This window comes from Lepus europaeus, unplaced genomic scaffold (genome assembly GCF_033115175.1).
Source record: "Lepus europaeus isolate LE1 unplaced genomic scaffold, mLepTim1.pri SCAFFOLD_29, whole genome shotgun sequence".
Classification (NCBI taxonomy): domain Eukaryota; kingdom Metazoa; phylum Chordata; class Mammalia; order Lagomorpha; family Leporidae; genus Lepus; species Lepus europaeus.
The window spans coordinates 1,442,616-1,448,112 of record NW_026909167.1 but is presented as its reverse complement, the minus strand read 5'-3'; the positions used below and the strand labels follow the sequence as shown (position 1 = coordinate 1,448,112).

General features: G+C 38.1%; 1 pseudogene; it reads left to right on the top strand.

The window, feature by feature from the left end:
* Positions 1–1,608: 1,608 nt before the first annotated feature.
* On the top strand, positions 1,609–3,499 carry LOC133754796 (vacuolar protein sorting-associated protein VTA1 homolog; annotated as a pseudogene).
* The last annotated feature ends 1,998 nt before the right edge of the window (positions 3,500–5,497 follow it).

Genomic DNA, 5,497 nt, shown 5'->3' with positions numbered 1-5,497 from the left:
ATAGAAAACCTAAACAAACAAAAAACCAAGACAGATATTGAATCAGTAACAAAAGCCCTCCAAAGAAAAGCCCAAGACCAGAAATCTTCACTGCTGAAGTCTACCAGACTTTTAAAAATAGAACTAATTCCAATTCTTCTTAAGCTATTCAAAGCAATTGAAAGAGAAGAGTATTCCCAAACTCCTTCTATTTGGCCAGCGTCACCTTATTTTCTAAACCAGAAAATGATACAATAGAGAAAGAGAATTAAAGAACATTAAATCTGATAACCACAGATCCCAAAATTCTCAACAAAATACTAGCTAATAAAATCCAACAACAGATCATAAAGATAATTTACCTGGACCAAGTGGAATGTACCTAGGGTATGCAGGGATAGTTCAACATATGCAAATCAATAAATGTGATATGTGACACTAGCAAACTAAAGAATAAAAACCACATGATGATCAATAAATGAAGAGAAAGTATTTGATAAAAAGCAACCTTTCATTATAAAAACCTTAAGCAAGTTGGGAATAGAAGGAACATTCCTTATCACAATCAAGGCAATATATGACAAATCTTCAACCAATATCATATTGAATGGGAAATCGTGGAAGCATTTCCACTAAGATCTGAAACCAAAGTTGCTCTCCATCACTACTGCTGTTCAATACACTACTGACAGTTTTAGCCATGGCAATAACGCAAGAAAAAGAAATCAAAGGAAAACAAATTAGAAAGGAGAAAGCCTAATAACCTGTTTGCAGATGATATGATCCTAAATATCGGGAAACCAAAAGACTCCACCAAGAGATTATTGAAACTCACAAGAAAGTTTGGTAAAGTTGTAAAATATGAAATCAACACACAAAAATCAATAACCATTATATACACAAAAATGCCATGGCTGAAAAATAACTTATCAGATCAGTGCCATTCTCAATAACCATAAAATTTTTTATTACCTTGGAATAAATTTAGTCAAGGGTGTGAAAGATCTCTATAAGAAAAATTATAAAACATTAAAGAAAAAAAAGAAAACACAAAAAAAGGAAAAATCTTTGATGTTCATAAATTAGAAGAACTAATATCATCAAAATTCCCATTCTACCAATAGAAATTATTTTTAATTTTACTTTTACAATCATTTATTTATTTGAGAGGAAATTATAGAGAGATGGAGAGACAAAAAATGATGCCTTCTACCTGTTGGTTAATTCTCCAAATAGCTGTAATGGCTGGTGCTGGGCTGATCTGAACCCATGAGCTAGGAGCTTCCTCCTCATCTCCTATGTGGATACAGGAGCCCAAGCACTTGGGTCATCTTCCACTGCCTTCCTAGGCCGTAAGCAGAGAGTTGGATCAGAGGACTAGCTGGGACCCAAACTGGCATCCATGAGATGCCAATGCCACAGAGGTTCAAACTACTATTCCACAGTGCCAGCCCCTCAAAAGCAATTCAGATTCAATGTGATCTCAATCAAAATACCAAGAACATTCAGAAAGAAGACATTTCTCTGTGTCTCTCACTGTCTATAACTCTACCTGTCAAAATAAAAAAATAAAATAAAAAAAATTTAAAAAATAAAAGAACATACAGCATCACCTGATGGTTCAGGAGCATGACAAGTAGGACCCTGTGGTGGCCTATTACTGAACAGTTGCTCAAGAAATGATCTGAGGGGTGTTTGTTGGTAGTCATTGTTTGATCATTACATATTTCACCAAGGGGGTCATTTATATGCCATGCAAATTAGAATGAAGATTGATAATAAAACTCCTGGGTGTCATAAATTTTTATCAAAATTAACAGGTCAGTTAGGAGCTCTTAATAAAGAGTTGGGGGGTTGACACTGGTACAGCAGGTTAAAACCCTGGCCTACAGTGCTGGCATCCCATATGTGCTCCAGTTCAAGTCCCAGATGCTCCACTTCTGACTCAGCTCTCCGCTCTGGCCTGGGAAAGAAGTAGAAAGATGGCCCAAGTCCTTGGGCCCCTGCACACATGTGGGAGACCTGGAAGAATTTCCTGGCTCCTGGCTTCAGATCAGCACAGCTCTGGCCATTGCGGCCATTTGGGGAGTGGATGGCAGAGGCTGACTCTCTTTCTGTCTCTCTACCTTTCTGTAATTCTGCCATTATAATAAATAAATAAATCTTAACAACAACTATTAGACCGGACTTGGATGGGACTCAATTATCCCAATGAGAGACTTCAATGATGCAAAAGCAAAGAGGTTTATTGTTCTAGCTCAATCTAGGGTCCACTCCTCCAATCATCACAATGGTCATCTGATGAGGACCCATCCCATTTCCTTTGTGGGGTTTATATAGGGTTTTCAGAGACATTCTATACATTATGGCACCATCAGCAAATTATCTCATGCTGTGAGAATTTAAAGAACATCTCTTAAAATTGATTAGTAAATCCAGTAGTGGGAATAGACCTAGTAAAGGTGGTTAGATGGCTTTGGGGTTGATGCTTTTTAAAATGATTGGCTAAAGTGTAGGGTCCAAGCCATGAGGGTGTATGTTCCAAACTGCAGGGTTTGGGGATGTTATCAATCACCTTAATGGCCTAAAAATACACCTGGAAAAGACATCTGGATAGCAGGTATTTCCCTGCTATCTGCTGATTGGCTGTTGCTAGGGGAGTTTATCACAAGGGGAGTTTATTTTTCTTCTTTCAGGAGATTTTGCCAAAGGGTTCAAGGTCTGGTCAGGCCTGAGTTACAAGATGGAGGCCTAGTCTAAAATAGCTGTGCCTTGATCCAGGCTCAGATTCTTCACAAAAACAACAAAAAGAAACAGTGGGGGTGATAATAAGCTATTACCCAAGGAGTAGTTGGTTCTGCCCATTTGGGGAATTATTCTTGGAAAATGTTTATATATGCACACAATGAACATTGTGCTGGGTGATTTCACAAAAAACATGATCATGTTCTATACTGCAAGTCTTTTAACAGATGTCATAACCATGCTTAACATAACACTGATGAAAATGTGAAACACATGAAGTATGCAAGGTGGAAGGTAACATATATCCATAATTGCTTAAACAATGAGGAGACTCCTCAAGTAGGCCCTATTGCAATTGAGGAAGATACTGATGGTGAAGAAAATGAAGATGCTGTAGTAGCATCTCTGCCCATTCAACACACCTCAGCCATCATCATCTTCAGCATTTGACCCAGGCAGCATGCCATCAGACAGTTATAGTTGAATACAGGGTCCTCTGGGTGCACATGCCCTAGCCTACACACCAGCAAAAGTGCCTCATAGCATGGGTGTAACAAGGAATAATATCCAACCTACTCTATAGACTATTCCAGCCATTGATCCTGCACTTTTCAGTATGGTTTCCCAAGGCTATATCCACCTCAAACCTGAGGAGTTTGTGAGAGCTCAGAAATACTGCAAATATGCTAGCAGTGCCTTACAATATGAAGATGCAAACACTGCCATTCAGAATATACAGAAAGACCTCAAGTTACTGATGACTGACAGAGAATGAAGCCTTTGTACAACAGATCCATGTCTCTTTGGCATAAAAAATTAACTCCATTACTGTCTTCAGCCTATCAAGAGTACAATTTCAAGAAAGACTTCAGTTGAGTTGAATATGACAATAAAATCTGTGTGTATCAGATTCCTTTTGAAGCATTCATCAGTAGCCTCAACCAGTTTTTATTGTCCATTTAATGGCTTTGGTAATTTATGGGTACAGAGGGCAGATGTTGGCAAGATCCTAAAAACACCCTTTGAACCCTGCTCCAGCAAATGAAAACACAGAAAATATATACTGGAAATAAGCTTTATTAATTTACATACATGAAGAGAATTTTTTAAAAGGCATACTATTTGGACAAACAGATCATATTATTTTGCTGTAAAATTCTAAATCTAATGAAAGATTCCAGAATTGTCTAGATTAGAGATTATCTTTTTGTTTTCCTTAAGGCTTATAAAACAAATACAAATGTCCTAAAGTGCTAGATAAACCTGAAAAAAATTATGTTCAAAACATAGTTTTTATTCATTAGAGTTTAACATTGACAGAAAGGAAAGTCATTCAGTAAAGAGGTAGAAATGCTTTCAGACTTAATATTAATAATGTTGGTTTCCCAAATGCTTTTTCTTATCCATTAAGCTTAAGGTGAATTGGTATTTGCTGCACTAGCAGTCTGACTGCATGTCTTAGAGAATGAAAAATAGAGGCCTGTAGAGATGCCTAAAGAGTTGGTGCTTTTAAGTTAAGATTCTTCTCAGCTGCTGAGGAGTTCATTCCATTGAGTGCATAACTATGGATGATTCAGAAGATTTATAAGACTTAAGATACTCAGTTGTTAAGTTTATGAATTTTGTGGTAAATTATGGACTTACTGTGTCACTCAAATTTGCTGTGTTAAAAAAATAAATACAAAGATTATTTTTAAATAAAACTTAAAAAAACTATAGGCTTGTATTGAACAAGATGTATCTAAACTTCATAAAATGCTGTTATTTTAATACAAAACATACATAAGCATATGTTTTAAACATAAATAATTGATTATAAAAGCTTGTGTTTCTACTCAAATACACTTGTGAAAAGAAATTACAATTTGGCTGGCACCATGGCTTAACAGGCTAATCCTCCACCTTGTGGCGCCAGCACACCAAGTTCTAGTCCCGGTTGGGGTGCCGGATTCTATCCCGGTTGCCCCTCTTCCAGGCTAGCTCTCTGCAATGGCCAGGGAAGGCAGTGGAGGATGGCCCAAGTCCTTGGGCCCTGCACCCGCATGGGAGACCAGGAGAAGCACCTGGCTCCTGGCTTTGGATCACCACGATGCGCCGGCCGCAGCGGCCATTGGAGGGTGAACCAACGGCAAAAAGGAAGACCTTTCTCTCTGTCTCTCTCTCTCACTATCCACTCTGCCTGTCAAAAAAAAAAGAAAAAGAAAAAAGAAATTACAATTTATCCACAAAATAATCTAGAATTTCCTAAAGTATCTAACTTAAATAATGAAGTAAAACATCCTAAAACATCTTTTCTTTGTGTGAATTTAATTACAGTACCTTACATTAGTATTCTCCAGCCCAAAGGTTATTAAATGTTTTGAAAGGGAGATAAACTCCATGAGGTTGGTAGATTTTCTGTTCTCAATTCTTCATGTACTTCGGGCTGGTGATGTGATGCAAAGGCTAATCCTCTGCCTGTGGTGCTGGCATCCTTTATGGGTGCCAGTTCTAGTCCCAGTTGCCCCTCTTCCAGTCCAGTTCTCTGCTATGGCCTGGAAAAGCAGTGGAAGATGGCCCAAGTGCTTGGGCCCCTGCACCCACATGGGAGACCAGGAAGAAGCAGCTGGCTCCTGGCTTTAGATCTGTGCAGCTCTGGCCATTGCAGCCACCTGGGGAGTGAACCAATGGAAGGAAGACCTTTCTCTCTGTCTCTCCCTCTCTCTGTCTGTAATTCTACCTCTCAAATAAATAAATAAAATCTTAAAAAATATATTCTTTATATATTCATATT